This window comes from Macrotis lagotis, chromosome X (genome assembly GCF_037893015.1).
Source record: "Macrotis lagotis isolate mMagLag1 chromosome X, bilby.v1.9.chrom.fasta, whole genome shotgun sequence".
Lineage (NCBI taxonomy): Eukaryota > Metazoa > Chordata > Mammalia > Peramelemorphia > Peramelidae > Macrotis > Macrotis lagotis.
The window spans coordinates 686,345,639-686,364,297 of NC_133666.1; the positions used below are offsets into that span (position 1 = coordinate 686,345,639).

The 18,659-nt window shown below is 41.2% G+C and overlaps 1 protein-coding gene across 1 annotated transcript in view; it reads left to right on the plus strand.

The window, feature by feature from the left end:
- Window positions 1-587: 587 nt before the first annotated feature.
- Window positions 588-18,659, plus strand: part of LOC141501828 (unconventional myosin-XVIIIb-like) — a 54,310-nt gene continuing 36,238 nt past the window's right edge. Inside the window, exons 1-3 of the mRNA XM_074206168.1 lie at window positions 588-776; window positions 6,332-6,379; window positions 10,975-11,130. The gene's annotated coding sequence lies outside the window, so the exon portion shown is untranslated. The remainder of the gene's footprint in view (window positions 777-6,331; window positions 6,380-10,974; window positions 11,131-18,659) is intronic.

An 18,659-nucleotide genomic window follows, 5' to 3' on the forward strand; every position in this document is an offset into this window, starting at 1 on the left:
GGTTCAAATTCTGATTCAGAATCAATGAGTTGTGTAACTTCTGACAAGTCATTTGACTTCTCTCTGTCTTGTTTCCTCATGTAAAATGAAAAAGTTGTACTAGATAGATTCTAAGGACCATTTTCAGTTCTAAATCCATAATCCAATGAATTGGAAAATGACTGAAGAAATGATGTCACCTGGATGCAATGGATCATTGCTATGCTGTAAGAAATGATGACTGAGACTAATTCTGGGAAGCATGGGGAAAACGGAGTAATTGGTGCAGAATGAAAAGTAAGCTGAATCAGGATATACAGAATGGCTACAATGAGATCAATGAGAACACAGAATCAGTCACAACTATTATAGCAATGATCAGTAATTATAGTGACCAAATATGGACTCAGAATGAGGGAGCTGTGGTGTAATTCTTTTTCCTTATTGGTAGAGATGGGGCTTTCAGGTGTGGAACATCATATAGAATACCAAACTTGGTTGATATTTTGCTTACTCTGTTGACTTTTTTCTCTTTCCTTTTTATATATTAGAAGGTATGGCTCTCTAGCAAGGAAGGAGAGACCTCTTGGGTGAAGGTGACAGTGAACACAAAAGGTAGAAATAAAATATTTAAATAGATTGCCAACTTGTGGCATCTCTATCTTACAGGAAAAGCATGTTGAGGAGCTCCTGGCAGTGAGGCTGACATTACAGGCTGACCTGGAGATATCCATCCGGCGAATTGCAGATCTGCAGGCTGCTCTGGAAGATGTGGACTCTTATACTAGTGATGACAGGTAACCAATGGGCTTCCTTTCCCAAAAGGTTGGTAGCTCTCTGGGAGGCCTGGGAAACCTTTGAAGCATGAATGAGGAAATAATTCTTATTTACATTTTCTTGAAGCTGGGCAGCATGGGCCAAGATACATGGGTCTCTAGGTGGTGTGGTCTTTGGGGAAGAGAAGGATGGAAGCCAGAGTTCATCTCAGGATCTTTCAGGACATCCCAAAACATCAGTCAGAACTCTGAGACATACTTGTGGGGTAGTGAGGTAGAATGAGCACTGACATTGGGACTAGAAGGTGCGGATTCAAATCTTTCCTTTACTTCTTCCAACCGATGAGACATCTCTCATCATTTAAGCTCTAGGCCCATATCTGGGAAGCTCCTAAGCACATAAATGAATTTCTGGCTGAGCAAGAATTCCTTTTATTTCAAAGTCTCCTTGTGGTGTGTGCCCTTACTATGTTCCTTGATAATGATCTGTTCCCTTGGCCAGGTCTCTAGTATCTATGCATTTCTTGATTCATAGGTCTGAGAACTGGTAAGATCCTAAGGCATTGTCTCACCCAGGGCCCTACATGCTCCTGGGACCCTGAGGCCTAGGGAGGTCAATTGTATTTTTTGAGGTCATTGAGCTAATTAGTCAGTGGTGGGACTGAAAGTAGAATTCATTGATTAAGAGCTATTGATCAGTGCTAATTATGTGTAAAATGACAAACTAAGCCTGCTAAGATGGGCAGGTTCTCACTATTATATGCATTGGATTTCTCACTTGATCATAATGATTCCTGATTATGATCCAGTTCCCAGCCCCTTGGCTTCTCTTGGATCTTTAGTAAGCATTTGCTTCTGGGTAATGAACTTTCCAGGAATGGAAGTCCCAATAGGGTACAGTAGGAAAAGCCTTATCTTTGGAAGTGGGAGTCCCAGCCTGGATTCAAATCCTTTTTCTTGAGATTTACCACCTGTAATACCTCTGACAAGTCATAAATTCTAGGAATCCCCTTTTTTATCATTTGTAAAATAAGGGAATTGTATAAAAGTGACTTCTGAAGTTCATTTCAGCTTTTGATCTAGGAACCTTGATCTCATACCTTTGTTATGTTCCTGTCTTTTCTCTATCTCTTTACTGTGACTTCTACTCCCCTAATCCATCTCTGCTAAGGTTGGATGAGAATTGATTTGCTATTGATCACACCAATAGTCTGGACCAAATGCATTTATGGCTCACAAGTGAAGTTTGTTCACGTGTATAAACAGATTTAAACAATTCTATCAACACACCTTGGGGAGGCATTTCAAGGCACAAATTCTACTCATAATAGGTTATAAGTATCATGGGATATACACCCATAGGGGGTGCTTAATAAATGTAAATTGAAAAGAACTATCTTAACTGAAGACTCATTTGATTCCCTGAGGACAAGCAATTCTATAGGTATCTTGAATAAGAAAACATATTGGTATAATTCTATGGTCAGTCAAACCTTTCTTGCTAGATCAATTTTCTAGGCCCAATCCCCAATTCCTAATTCTCCCACTCCCCCCCCCCTTCCTCATGTATAAAATTCATGGACCAACTGAGAGATCATCATGGAGCAGAGGATGTCATAACTGCTGTTTGTGGAGTGGGGTTCAGAAAAGAATATCATCACTGAGAGGGGCCTTAGAACTGAGAATGTCAGATCTAGGAAAGTCCTTAGAACCTAGAATGTAAGGACCAGGAGGGGCCTTAGAACTGGGAATGTCAGACTGGAAGGGAGGTGAAAATCATAGAACCAAAGAATATCAGAACCAGCAAGGATCTAGGAAAATAGAGTTGATGAAGTTAGCTCCAACATGGACTTTATAAAATATAATACTAGAAAATGAAAGCAAGAAGGCTCATGATCATCTTAGCCCCTTCCTTTATTGTACATTTGAGGAAGCTGAGGTCCACAGAGAAGCAGTGACTTTCCCAAATGTCTACAAACTCTTTAAGGTCTTGTATTTGAAGAGGGAGGCAGGTGATGTGGCTAATTCTAACAAGTTGGCATGGCTAGTGACCTTGCCTTGAGAGTCTTTTTGAAGACAAAAAAAGAATGAATACTGAATTTGGAATCAATAAAGCTGAGATCTATTATTAACTCTGTTATTTACTGGCTGTGTAACCTTAGACAAAACACTTAACTGCTGAAAACTGCTGAACCTCAGTTTCCTTCTTTGAAAAATGGAATGGTTAGTCTATCACCAAGGACCCTACATGTCTATGGAGATGCATTTTTTTCTGGGGGGGGGCGGAGACAAATGTGTATTTTCCTGTTGGGGTGGGAGAGAGTTTTCTAGATACTGTATGGGGGTGGGAAGAGGAGGGTTAAAGTATGCCTGGAGAGGGCTGGACATGGATACTGAAATCCTGGCCTAGAAAGTTCCTGCAGCTCCCTTTAATTGCTTCATCCCCAGCTCTGAGCCTGAGCCCCAAATCAGCATTCCAACACAGATACAAGCTCCTGAGGAGAGTCTATGGAAGAATCTGTCAGATTATAAAAAGTCACATTTTCTTGTGTTGGGATTTAGGTTCAAAGGCAACCGGTCTTTTTTTGACTGTCTTGGCTATGTGCTCAGAAAACCACCACTCACAGTCTCCCGGTTGGCATTTACATTTCCCAAACCTTGGGTTGAGAATATAATAAGAAGTAGTGTTATTCTGTAGATAGAGAGGCCAGGAAGACTTGGATTCATTTGTGCAGTCAAGAAGTTATGAGTTCAAACCCATAGCTGATAGTAGAGTCACTTTATAAACTCTCTGTGCCTCGGAGTCCTCATCTGGACAATGGAGATGGCCATACCCACTTCTTCCTATCTCAGGTGAGATAATGTGCACAAAGTGACTAGCAAACATGACAGGTCTATAGAGATACAAATTCTTGTCACTTGTGGAAGCCTTCATTTATCTGGCAAGAAATATTTATTAACAACTTGCTATATAAAGGGCACTAGTTTCTGGGAATGTAAAGCAAGACAAAAACAGTTTCTTGTGGGGAAGACCATGTGAAGAGTGTTTGGTATATTCCAGAGTTAGATAGAGTTGAATAAAGGAGAAGGGGATGGTTCTAGCAGCATATGGGAGGACATGAGGATTCTGGTTAAAAGGGAATCTTGAGCTGGGTCTTGAAGGGCACCAGAGAAGCCAAGAGGTGGACTTGGCCTGGGCGGGAATTTATCTAAGACATGAAGGAAGCCAGAGGGCAAAGGTGATGAAGAGGAGAGCAGAAAGCAGGAAAAGGTAGTGAGTAGCCCGGGTAGGAATAGCTTTGAAAGATGGGTATCAAGCACTGAGAGAGATATGAAGATAAATTGGATAGTAAGCTCTCAAGAGGGGCTCACTTCCTGAGTTCAAATATGGCCTCAGACACTATGTGACCCTGGACAAATCACTTCACCCTTTTGTCTCAGTTTACTTATCTGTAAAATGAACTGGAGAAAGAAATGTCAAAACTGCTTCAGTATCTTTGCCAAGAAAAGTCCAAATTCTTGGCTTGTCATGGAGAGTCAGACATGACTGAAAAGAACTCTCAAGCAACATACTGAATGATACAGGAGGAAGAGCCCTAGGAATCCTTCCCCTGAAGCTTACTTCCCATGCACCCTTACACAAGCTATTTAGCCTCAGTTTTCCCTTCTGTTCAATGAGGGGGTGGACCTAGATGACCTCTAGCTCCAGATCTCTGAGTCTTTTCAAAGAAGGGAAACCATTTTGAAAGACATCTCAGGGTCCAGAAGCAAGTGGTCATGTTGCCAGAATCCTGCTTCCCAGGACTATTTAGGAAGAGCAATGAGAATGTTAGCTCACAACTTGTTTCCTGTGTCTGGGGAGGCTATTTCAGCTTCAGCCATCCCACCACCAAGTCCGGAACCTCAGGGCAAATCTGCCATTGATCATCTTTAATTTTTAAAAATGGAAAGGCATGTCAAGGAGTCATCTACAACTCCAGGGTGGAGATGCTAGCTTTCTAAGTCTAAAGTCATAGAATCTTAGAATCTTAAGAGTTGGTAGGGACCCTGTTATTTTAGCGAGGATAAAACTCAGGCCCAGAAGGTAAAGTGACTCACTACAAAGTAAGTGACATACTTATACAGGTGACAAAGTTGAAATTTGAAAACAAGTTTCTTGACTTGGTCATTTCCCACCATTCCACAAGATGAGTCCAAATTATTCTAAATAATCTATCTTTACCTACTTTATGTGTCTATTTGTCTATCTATCTATCTATCTATCTATCTATCTATCTATCTATCTATCTGTCTATCTACTTGCCTACCTACCTATCTTGTCTATCTACCTTGCCTATCTGTCTGTCTCTTTCTACATTGTCTATCTGCCTATCTGATTACATACCTACCTTATCTATCTGTCTCTCTCTCTACCTTGTTTGTCTATTTCTTTCTTTCTTTCTATCTATCTATCTATCTATCTATCTATCATCTCTCTATCTGTCTGTCATTTTGTTTATCTATTCATTCATCTAGTCATCTAGCTCTCTAACTCTCTTCATATACTATTAGTTATGCTGCTAGAACAATGTCCCCAATCTCTGAGGAAAGGTTCATCCCCTCTCCTAGCATGAGTTCTCAAACGGTGAATACTTCTCTTCAACCAGTGTCACAATTAATTTTCCAGAAGCGTAAGAATTCTTAACTATGACTCTTAAGATTGGCAGTGTGGTATAGTGGGAAAAGTAAATAATGACCTGAAAGGTGGGAGACTCATATTTTTAGCCCCAGTTTTATCACTAAATAAGGTCTCTGGCAAAGCCACTCTATAGACTCTCTCAAGTCTCTTCCAACTAGAACCCCCAAGGAGGCCATGTCTTTGAAGGTAATTATGCTTCTGACATGGTGATAGGAATCCAAGAAGGGAAAAAAAGGTAGAAATCATTTCATCCCAACATTGAATTCATCCTTCTAACAGGATGGCCAGAAAGCTGTGGAAATAGTGGGAAATCAGAAGTCAGATTGTGTTCCCAGCTCTAACATGCCTTGTACTAAGGCCCTGCTTAGCTCTGACATCCCCTCTTCTAAGACCTTTCTTATCTCTGACATTCTTTATTCTAAGACTTTTATTTTGATCTGTATTTTTTACTATTCTTTTAGGAGCAGTTATAGCAATGGCTGAAGAGCAAAAACATCCCCCTTTAGTGTCTAGGGGTTTATATAATCAGAACCAGAAGGTACCTCATATAGTGTCCACTTCAGATGAGGAAAGTGAGGTCCCAAGTGATGAAGAGACTTAGCCAGAGTACTACAGCTAGTAAACAAAAGCAGAATGGGACTTTGTTCTCCCTTTTACCTCTTGCTCCAGTGCCCCTTGGGTGATTTATCACTGGTACCTCATTTGTTGTAGCCAAAGGCTCTATTTTAGTCTTCACCACTCTATTGGTAAGACATCATGCTTCATGCCCGCCTCATTTCATATTCATTTGGGGACATCCCAAGAGACTGCATCTGCCTTCCCAGATGTTGGATTGGGAAGGGAATGGTTTAGAACTGAGGGCTTGTGGCCCAAGTGAATTTTTGCTCCTTTTTCCTAGTGTCCGGACAACGTTGGAATCCTCTCCTACCGGAGCTGGAAGAGAGATGTAAGTGAAATGGCCTCAAGGTTGCCTGAGCACTTTACCATGAGATATGTGGGACTAATCCATAGTGTTCAGGGAGCATATTAGCTGAGCAAATGTCGATATCCATTTAGAAAGGCTACCTGGGCTCTTCCCTAAATGGGTCTTTTGAGCTATGTCTTTGTTAAAGTGTTAGATGTCACTCTGAAAGGGATCACTAGATAAGGTTGGATAACTCCATCAAGGCTTTGACAAACTGATAACAAGTTCCTTTAATAAGCAACTGGTAGTCCCTTGCTCTGGAATTGGAGATTGGAGAGGAAGTGAAAAATAAGGTGTTTACAAGGTTCATGCTGTATAATGGTAGGACAAACTAGGTGGTGTAGTGGATAGATCATTGGCCTTGGATTCAGAAGGACATGAGTTTGAATCCAGCCTCAGATACTTGCCACCTACTACATGTATGACTTTGAGCAAGTCACTTAATCCTGATTGTGTCACATCCAGGGCCATCTCCAGTCATCCTGATTCATATCGGGCTTTGGAGGAGAAAGTGAGGCTGGTGACTTACCACAGTACCTCTTCACTCAAAGTTCAGTTCATGCGCTTGTCATGGGCATTACCTCCTTGATGTCAGTCTTCTTTAAAAATGAAGGACTGGGGGGGCGGGGAAGCTAGGTAGTGCAGTGGATAGAGCACTGGCCCTGAAGTCAGGAGGACCTGAGTTCAAATCTTAATAACTACCTAGCTGTGTGGCCTTGGGCAAGCCACTTAACCCCATTGCCTTGCAAAAAAACCCAAAAAAACAATGAAAACAATGAAAAAAATGAAAGACTAGGGGCAGCTAGGTGGCACAGTGGATAGAGCACTGGCCTTGGAATCAGTGCCAGTTTTGAACTCAGATTTGAGTTCAAATCCTACCTCAGACACTTGATAATTAGCCAGTTGTGTGACCTTCAGCAAGTCACTTAACCCCACTGCATTGCAAAAACTAAAAAAAGAAAAGAGGACATAAAAATGAAGGACTATACCTCTATAATGAAAATAGTTCAGAAAAGGCAGCACAGCCCTATGGGTAGAGGTCTGACCTTGAAATCTCTCCCAGCTCTGATATTACAGGGACTAGAAAGCTAACGGTATTTGGAAAAGTCACTGGATCAGTATCCTCATCTGTAAAAAGGGGATGAATGGGATGGTCTTGTTGGCCTTGGGATCAGGAAGACCTGAGTTCAAATACTGCTGACACATATTGGTTGTGTGATTCTGAGTAAACCATTCAAGCTGGTACTCAGTCTCAAAGCCTATATGTTACAGAGGAGTTGCCAGTCTATCTCAATGGAAAGAGTGTCCCTATTGAGAGCTCTCCCTCCCTGAGGAAATCACAGGTCTGGAGCAATGAACAAATAAAAGCAAGAAACAAAAAACATTAAAATGGCAATAATAATAATTACAAAACACTTTAAATGTATTATCTTACTTGGAAGTATCATTACTGACATTTTATAGATGATAAAACTGATGCTAAGTAATGAATTAATTCATCCTCTGTCAATGAATCATTTAATCAATCAGCCAATCAAAAAGCAATTACTTAGTGTCCACTATGTGCAATTATTAAGTAGTCACTATTTAAGTATTGGTGATATAAAGACACTTGCATTTCACATGAGTGAAATGGAGTTTGTAATTTATATTCTAATGAGGAAGATAATCCCTCTATTTATGAATAGCTACAGAAAACAAGCAAAATGAAAGGATGTAGTTCAGAGAAGGGGTGTCCTAACCAGTGGCAGTAAGGGAAAGGGCTGAGAAAAACTTCCTGTAGAAGGGTTTGAGCTGAGGTAAGCAGAAAATCAGAAATTTCCATAGGCAATAGGGAGCCACGGGAGGTTATTGAGTGGGGCAATAATATGATCAGATCTTTGCTTCAGGATAATGTCTTCGGCAGTTGTATGGAGAATGAATTGGAGTCAGGAGAGACTGGAGGCAGAGAGACCATAAAAGAGGATATTAGAACAGTCCGGAAAGGAGGGGAAAAGAGCCTGAACTAGGGTGTCTGTGTGTGTGTGACAGACAGAGACAGAGACAGACAGAGAGATAGAGACAGAGAGAGACAGAGACAGAGAAAGACAGAGAAATTGGAGAGGACTTTATCCAGGGAAGATAGAAATGGTAACTTGCTGGCTATGAGGAGTGAATGAGAGATCAGAGTTGAAGATGTCAATGAGGTTGGGTAATAGTGGAATCCTTGACAGTAGTAGGGAAATTTAGAAGATGAATAGGCTTGGGAGGAAGGATAATGGGATCTGTTTTGGATACCTTGAATTTGTGATGCCTTGGGAAATGTCCAATAGATGGATGCTGGAGGACTGCAGTCCAAGAGAAAAAGTGGTGGTGCTGGTGGTTCTTGAACAGAGGGATACACATCTGGAGAGCCATTTGTATTGAGACTAAAACAACCAAATTAAACACCATTTATTAAGAGGCTACTATGTAACAGCAGGCCCTGGGCTCAATTTTGGGGTTACAGAGACAAAAATAAAACATGCCTTGAAGGAACTTTTGTAGTATAGTAGCTGCTTCACAAATGTCTAGTGTTTCATTGACATATTCTCTTGGGGCAGACAACACACAAATGAACATGTACAAAATGCAGACAAACACGATGAATGCAAAATAGTTTGGAGAGGGAAGGCTCTGGCTGTTTGAGGAATTGAGAAAGGCCTCCTCCCTCTCTCACCCCTAACATCCAACCTAAAACCAATTCCTGTCAATTCTACCTTCCCAGCATCTCTCACTTAACCCTTTTTCTCACCCCTGACACTGCCCCCTTCCTCGAGGATGACGACCCTCATTACCCCTCACTCAGACTACTGTGGTAGATGTTACGGGATTTTCCTGCTCCAGGTCTTTCCTCATTCTAGTCCATCCTTCTTCATTCAGTTATCAAATTGCTAGGGCAGCCATAAAGCACAAGATTGACCATGTCATCCCCACTCCTCCCTCCCTGCCAACCTCTCATCAATAAACTCTCATAGCTCCCTGTTACCTCAAGAATCAAATAAAAATTTCCTTACTTGACTGTAAATTACGACCTGGCCTTGTCCTATTGTGCCTAGTATTCTGGCACCTTATTACATCCTCCGTACTGCCCTGCCATGTACTGAGATCAACTATTACCAGGCTCCTTTCTCTTCCTTACTTAAGACTATCTCACAATTCTGGGCAGTTTTAATGTCTTTCTTCACAACCCAACTAAAATCCTGCTTCAACAAGAAACTGTACCTGATCCCCCTTAATGTTAGTGCCTTCTTCCAGTGATTGTCTCTAATTTTCCCAGGACACTTAACTTGTTTGCTTATTTTCTGCCCCGTTAGATGGAGAGCTTCTTGAGGGCAGGAACTATCTTTGGTTTTTCTATATATTCCTAGCCCTTGGCCAGTACCTCTAGCATATAGACACAGCATAAATGCCTGTTATTTTCACTTGATTTCATGAAGCATCTGATGGGGCTTGCCTAGAGAATCTTGAAGATAATAAAAAAAGATTTGAGAGACAGAAGAGAGCAGAAAAATACATTTTGGGCATACAGCAGTTAGGGAGATGAGTTATGGAACACCATGTATGAAGAGTCTGTGACATTCTGTGCTCTCATTTTCCCTCCATCTATGACATTCTCTGCTCTAAGGTCTCTTCCCCTCCCCCAACCAATCCTTCCTTAGCACTTGGGTGCTGAATATATAAACATATAAAACATGCACACACATACAAACATATGTGCATGTACACATGTTATATACAAAGACAGATAGACACACAGATGGATGGATGGATGGATGGATGGGATTGGTGGATAGATTAGTGGATGGGATAATAGACTGATGGATGAATTGATTAATAGATAGATGGTAGGTAGACAGATGGATGAATGGGTGAATGGGTGGAAGGGATAATTTATGATGAATCAATAGATACAGAAAGACAGACAGACAGACAGACAGACAGATAGATAGATAGATAGATAGATAGATAGATAGATAGATAGATAGGCAGGCTATGGAAGATAAGAGGGGGGAAAGCATTTTCAGCTAGCAGTCTAGAAAAGGCTTTCTGCAGTTGAGTCTCAAATTATCTGAGTTGAGTCTGAGTTGAATCTTAAATCAAGCCAATAAAGCTAAGAGGTGGAGGCAACAGAATCCAGTTGTTTGAACAGTTATAAAATGAGTGAATTGAATGTGTATGTGTTGGGCTACATGGCTACATGAGTTTCCTTCTATCTCTCAAATCTGGTTAATCTGTGGTTTTCTAATTCTGTGATCAGATGACTGCTGTCATTTCTCAATTCCATCAACTTTGTCACAGAAAACATTTGAGCTGGAAGACATCTTAGAAATAATGTTTTTCAACCCCTTTATTTTATAGATGAAAAAAGTAAACAAATAAAAGTCCATAGAAATCTTCCCCTAAATCATTCAGGGAGTAGCTATTACACCTGAGTGAGGCAGAACAGAAAGGGTTGAGGAAGGCTGGGGTCATTATGGATGGGCCAGTATGGATGGCATAGAAACTTTGTGCTTTACCTTTGGGCAGGGATAGCTAATTCTTACTTCTCATTCCAGAGATAACCAGTCCCTTCTGGACTCTTCCATCAGCTCTCAGCCAGTGGAAAGCGTCAGATCCTGGTTGAGTTCATCCCCAATCCCACCCCTGTCCAGGTCCAGCAGTAGAAGTCCATTGAAGCAACTAGCCTGTGGAAATGAGATTCTGGATCAGAGGTAAGAGACCATCAATGGTGGTCATGGGACCACTGATGTGAGGGGAAAAACTTGGGTAATCTTAGTCCTATGCAATGCCAGTATAAATATACTGGGAGGCATAGCATAATTATAAAACATTATAATGTAATAAATGTTGTAATAAGTATCTTATGAAACATTATCTATAATATAATCATAAAATCATAATTTTCATAAAAATGATAACTCCCCCATTTATCTGACCTTTCCCTTCTGGCATCCCTGGTTTCTGTCATTCCAGCTTCCTTTCTCAGTTTACCTTCCATCTGCTCTGTATAAACCTCAGAATTTGCTAAGTTAGCTTCACTTTTGTCTTCTGCCATTAGAATGGAAACTCCTTGGAGGCAAGGCCTATGTTTCTGGCTTTCTATGTATTCTGAATATGTAACACTTTACTTGGGAATATAGTAAGAAATATAATATAATCGGTAATAGAAGGGTTGAGTGATTGACTGATATCCCCCTTGCCCCCCAGTTCATAGAGCATTTACTTTCATAACATCTCCCTCCCTCTCTGAGGGAGAGACAGACTAAATATTATTATACCCATTTTACAGATGAGGTAATGGAGGCCCAGACAGAGGCAACAATGTAATGGAGTCTCTCAGAGTCAGTGTTGGAATGGGTTTTTAGAAGTCATCTAATCTAATCTAATCTCCCTTAAAAATAGCCTTTCTATCTCATCCAGGCTCAAAAGGTAGGAGCTACTAATTAGTTTGATTCAGAAACTGGGCTCATTTGACCCTCCTTGTGGTGCCTGGTAGCCTACTGCTCCCTGGGACCTGCCATACAAAAACTGGATTGGGTGTGGGCATTCAATGGGCACAACCCACAATTCCTGAGCTCAAAAGATCTGTCCTCCTCAACTTCCCTGATAGCCAGTTTTATGGTCATGTGCCTCCCCACACCTGGCTCAAGTTCCCTTCTTTTCTGGACAGAACAACTAAACCTTAGGAAAATTCTATGACTGGCCTACAGGCACACAAAGTAGTAGATTGCAGAGTTCGGCTGCCCATTTCACAAAATTGGAAACTGAGGATCAGAGGGATGAAAGTAATGGGTCATTAGCAGAGCCATGACACAATCCCACAATTCCTTCCCTCCTTCCACTAAAGATTGTGTGTAGTCCCAGGTCTTTTTTTGTGACAACTAGGAGGAGAAAATTTAATCAGTTTACCACAATAATGACCCAGAAACCTGACCAACTTCATCTACTTACTTATATATTAACTAAACGGACTGATTCAACATGTGGCTGCACCCTGTACCGTTATGACCTTAGTGATCAGTCTTAGAGGGCCTAGAATGTTCTATGTGGAGGCCACCTCACTTGGAGGGGAGGACACTGACCTCTGGAGAATGGAAAGGGCTGGTATAAGGCCCAAAGCGGGAATTCAACCCCAGACCTTCTGATGACCAGGTAGATCCAAGCTCCTTTCTCACAATGAAGTTTTCATCTTTCTAACAGCAGCCTCAAAGATATTTCCCAGATGGACTTTGCTGTCATCTGCAGGATTTTGCACTTTGCTCATGAAAACAGATGGCTGTCTCCTTTTGGGTGACCCTCTTGGCTTGTTCTTGAAGACATTTGGGGAGAAATTAAAGCAGGGGTACTAGGCTGGGTGGAAGGGTGAGGAGAGGAGAAAGGGAAGAGAGGGGAAAGAAGAGGGGAAGAGATGAAGGTGAGGAGGAAGAAGAGGGGAAGAGGAGAGAAGGAGGAGCATGAGGTGAAGGTGGAAGAGGAGAAGAGAGATAAGGAGGCAACATTGAGTGTGTACGGGAAAGACTATATTGGTAACTTGGATAAGTAACTGTCCCGAGAAGTCACCAGGCTGATGGATGCAACCTGTGGGTTGAAGTTATGTGGGGGAGAGAGTTACTGGGCTGAGAACGACCTGGCTTCTAATGCTTCCTCAGACACTCAACATCTGAGACTCAGTTTCTTCATCTGTCAATTAAAGATAATAATGCCTCCATCACTTGGCTCACAGGGTTATTGTGACAGTCAAACGAAAAGAGTATAAAATGCTTTGTGTATATGAAGGTGGTTTATAATTGTCAAATGTTGCTATTACATGCTGGGTGCGGAGTCAGGAAGACCCAAGTCCAAATATGGCCTCAAACACAAGTCAAGTTACTGCTATCTGCCTCAGTTTCCTTACTTATAAAATGAGAAGAATGTAAGCAGCATTGACCCGGCAGGATTCTGGTGACACTCCTATGCCATTGTGAATATGAGGAGTCCCAGAAAATTAAAGTGACTTGCCTGAAGTCAGTCAAGTCACAAGTATCAGAGGGAGGGGTTGAACTCAAAATCTCTGATCCTCCTTAATTTTTCCCCTTGCCTGGCCAAGTTTCACTCTCTTATCTGACAATGTGACTATAGGCAAGTCCCTTAAGCTCTCCAAGAGTCTATGAAATGAGAACAGTTTTAATCCAATAATATTCCAGTTTGTTCCTACTCCAGAGGAGGAGGACTTTAGAACCCTGAACGGATTCAGAATAACTTAAACACACTTTACTTTCGTTCTCAGATTTATACTTGATATGAGGCTGTTTTTGCTATTTCTCATTTTTTTCCTCCTCCTCCTCCTCCTCCTCCTCTTTCACCCCTTCTTCTTCCCTGCTTTCCTCCTCTTTCCTTTTCTCACCTCTTCCCCCTTCTTTCCCATTTATTCCCCCTTTTCCATTTCCTCACATGGAGGGGGCAAAGTTTTCCTCCTACATTCATTCTTCTCCTTCCCCCTTACACCTCCCCCTTCCTCATTCCCTCTTCCTTTTCCCTTTCTCTCTCTTCCTACTCCTTCCCTTTTTTTCCCCCTCTTCATTCTCTTGTCCTGCTCTCTTTCTTCTCCTCTTCCTCCTTTCTTTCCCCTCCTCCCCTTCCAAATATCATTGTCTTCTTCCTTGTTTTCTCCTCCTTGCTTCCTCTCCTCCTCCTCCCCTTCTTTTCTTTCTATTCTTCTCCATCCTTTCCTCTTCTCCCCTTACTCCTCCCTTCTCCCTCTTCCCCTTCTCACTATCATTCTTTTTGTCTGTTTTCTCCTCCTCCTTCCTCCCTCTTCCTCCTTCCCTTCCCCCTTTTCCTCTCCTCCTCCTCCTCCCCTCCTTTCCCTCCTCCTCTCTGTCCTCTTCAACCTTATCTTCCTCCTGCTTCTACTTCCACAGCTCCATGCCAGGAACACTTATTAACCCCCTGAGATGCCTCACACTCTGCCACTGGTAGGCATCCCTCCGTTCCTTCCCAAACCCCGCAGTCAGAATGGATATTTTCTGTAACCACCCCACAGGGCTGACTGCTACCGCCTGTGCTTTACAGTCCCCTGCTCCCATTCACCTTGGCCAAACATAACATGAATGGCAAGTTGGCATCTGAGAAGATGGGGAGTGATCTGCTCTTCAAAGGCTCCGTCTGGCTCTAAGTGGCAACCCTTCAGGGGAGAGGAGCCCTAAATGCTGGATGCTCTTGAGCCTGGTCACGGGCAATCTCGGAAGCATTCAAGGGGCTCCATGGGATTTTCTGCTACTTTGGGGTGCTCCCTCTTCATCAAGCCCTGGGCTTGAAAGTAATGTGACTGAGAGGATGATTTCATATTCAGAGATTAGAGCCTCTTCAGCTCTTACAATTGGTAGACTCTGGAGGAATCATTTTAATCCAACAACCACATTTTACTGATGAAAAAATGGAGTTTGGGAGAGACAATGACTTAGGTTCACCTAGAAAATGATAGTGCCAGGGCTCCCTGCCTCTCCCTCTGGTGTTAGTTATCCCATATATATTGAAGGTGCGAATATATTTTATGATGTATAAAACATGCAACATATATATATAAAATCTATTTTTAATATGACTGATATGTACTAAAGTGAGTTGATCTTTTGCAGGGAGGAAGGTGTTATTATTATCCCTCCCTCCATCCCTTCTTCTCTTTGATCCTTCCTTCTTTATTTTCCTTCCTTCCTTCCTCTCTCCTTTCTTACCTTCCCGAGGTAAGTCACTTAACTCCGTTTTCTCATTTGCAAAATAGAGATTTAGACTTGACTCCCAGAAACTTTTCCTACTCTACGATTCTATGACTTTTAAACAAAAACTTAGGACTGTGATAATGGCTTTCAAGTATCTGTCAATTATCAATAATAAGACCATTTTTTCTCCATACCTCAGTTTCCTCATTTGCATAATAAATATGTTATCTAACTTAGGGTGTGTGTGTGTGTGTGTGTGTGTGTGTGTGTGTGTATGTTTTCTTGAGTATTATAGGAGAATTATTGGCAGAGATACTATGGGTGTTACTTCTCTTGAGTTTGCCAGCTAAAGGCTATATGATCACATTGTTTTTTTGTTTTTTTTTTTTTGGCAAGGCAATGGGGTTAAGTGACTTGCCCAAGGCCACACAGCTAGGTCATTATTAAGTGTCTGAGGTCACATTTGAACTCAGGTCCTCCTGACTCCAGGGCTGGTACTCTATCCACTGCGCCCCATGATCATATTGTTAATCAAATATTGCTTTAAGATTTACAAAATTACGTTTTATTTGTTCTTCATAACAACCCTGGGACACAGGCGATATGATTATCCTCACTTTGCAAATGATGAACCTGAGGCAAACAGAGGTTAAATTCCTTCCCCAGAGTCACCCAGCCATTAAGTGTCAGAGGTAGGTTTGGAACTCAGGTCTTCTTGACTCTAGGTCCATTTCATCACTGAGATACCTTGTAAGAAGGAGGTAGTATGGTACAGGGCAAAGAGTATTAGGTTCAAATCAGAGGATTCCGGTCCCACTTCCAGTTCTGCCTCTTATGATCTTGACCTTGGGCAACTCCCTCTTTGGGATCTCTTTTGTTTATCTTCAATACGAGGGGGTTAGACTCAGTAGTCTCCAAGGTGATATCTAACTTCAGATCAGTGACCCTATATATACAGAGAGGAGAGGATTCTTTTTTGTCTATAGATTGCATGAGTTGACTTCTGTGGTTTCTTTCACCTCCAATTCTGTGAATATAATTGTCACTGTTTCCAGTCTTTTTTGTGGCAGAGTGAAATGACTTCAAATCCAGTAAAGAATCAGTTTGGGATTCTGCAGGCTTTTGAATTTGCTAAGGGGATCTTGCCTAACCCATAAATTGGCTTTAAAATCCTTTATCAAGGCAAAGAGTGACATCCCTTCTGTGGACATGCATCCTGTCTGACTTTATCGTCATTTCTCTGAACTCATTTGGTTTTCTGTCATGAGGGTGGCCCAATTGTAATTATAAGTGAATGGCAATAAATCAGAAATTATGGATTAAACAGATGCATAATTAAGATGAAATGCACTGGACTTTCATCATAACAAAAGGCCAGGAGGATAAAGTAGAGAGAAGACAGCCTGGCTAATGGGTGACCCCAGAAATGAACATTCATTTTCCTTGCTAACTTCAAAGGCTCTTGATCTAAGGTGAAGTTTATAAAGTAAAAAAGGCAGCTGGAAGGAGGAGGATATTAACTTTTGGGGCCTTAAATGGGCTGCTGATTGTTGGTAAGTGACCCAAGACTGATATGTGAAAGGAGCAAAAATATCAAAAGGAAATCAAGACAACAAAGCAAAGCTGGTGAGTTAATTAAAACAAGATCAACTGATTATTACTTTTAATTACACATGAGAGAAAGCCTATTTGAGGAAAGAACTTGGTTTTCTGGAAACTAGCCTCCATTGCAAACCCAGGCATCCACATGTGTTCCTGGGTTGCCATGATTACAGTGATGAGAATATTAGGAAAACTTAGTGTGTGTATATACATATATATGTATATATATATATATATATATATATATATATATATATATATATGTTAGGAAACCTAATTAGTATAATTAATTATATCAATAACAAAACTATCAGAAATCATAGGATCGTATTCATAGATGCTGACAAAGCTTTTGACAAAATACAGCACTCATTCCTACTAAAAACACTAGAGAGTGTAGGAATAAATGGATTGTTCCTCAGAATAATTAGCAGTATCTACATGAAACCATCAACAAGCATTATATGCAATGGGGAGAGGTTAGAGGCATTACCAATAAGATCAGGAATGAACAAGGGTGCCCATTATCACTACTTCTATTCAATATTGTATTAAAAATGTTGGCTTCAGCAATTAGAGAAGAAAAAGAAATTGAAGGAATTAGGATTATGGCGATGAGAGGAGTGGAGATGGGATCATTATTGATCATGCTGTCCCTGATGACAGACAATTTAGGGCCAACAGGTGATCCTTTTCAAGTCCCATTCTCATACCTTGCTTCTTTGGATCCTGACACTGGACCTTGAGTGTAGGGCAAGGGACCAATCCTTACCCCCATTTTGCAGATGGTAGCAACTGGGTTCACTACCCATAACATCCCAAATCAATCAGTGGAGTCAACCAACAAGTATTCCTGATGATTTATTTTATTTCTATAGTTTATTAGGGACCAGGCTCAGTGCTCTGAAATAGTCTGTCCCTCAAGGAGCTGATGTGCTAACCACAGAGGTGAGGTACAGAGCTGTGGACATATTCAAAGGAAAGGACTGAGCATGTATAAAGAAGAGAGACAGATACAGGGTGGAAGTGGTCAAACACAATGGGAAAGGACAGAGATGATATGGAAACAGACATGTACAAGAGAAGAGGAAATGGACACAGACACAGAGAAAGGACAAATACAATGGGGAAATGAACATATACAAAAGAAAAGTAGGGGCAGCTAGGTGGCGCAGTGGATAGAGCATTGACCCTGGAGTCTTGAGGACCTGAGTTCAAATCTGACCTTAGACACTTAATAGTCACCTAGTTGTGTGGCCTTGGGCAAGTCACTTAACCCCATTGCCTTACCAAAAAAAAAAAAGGAAATGGACGTTTATAAAGGGCAGACACAAAGAAAGCTCTGGGAGGAATGTAGGGGGTTTCAAGAAAGGCCTCATATCTAAGGAGCTTACCACATTTTTGAGATATTACTCAGACCTGCAAATATGCACACCTGTAACCCTTACTCCCCTCTGCCATATGCTTGCTTTCTTTAGTAAACTAGGGATTGCAATTAATTCAAAGTAAAGAGGCATCTAATTAGACAGGTAGGAGAAGTTAAATTAGCAAATTCCCATTTCTTTATGGGAAGAATCAGCATGAGGTCTTGTACATCCTTATATTGGATATATGTTTGCTTAGAGGTTGTCATTTATCTATAGAATATAAGCTGTTGAAGGCAGGGATGATTTTAATTTTTGTCTTTGAATTCCTGTCTTAAGATGGTGTGTGTGACATATAATAGACAATAAACGCTTATTGATTGGGAAAACATGGATAGATTCATATGTAGAAAACATGTTTGGCATGACACATGCCTTGAGGGGCACTCATGTGGAGAAAACATGTACCAATTGCTTCTAACATCGTACTTCTGGCAGGTCTTTTGATTGATGTTACACTGTGCCTATCTGATGTATTCCTCACTAGATTTTTAGATTTTAAAATTTTTTCATGGT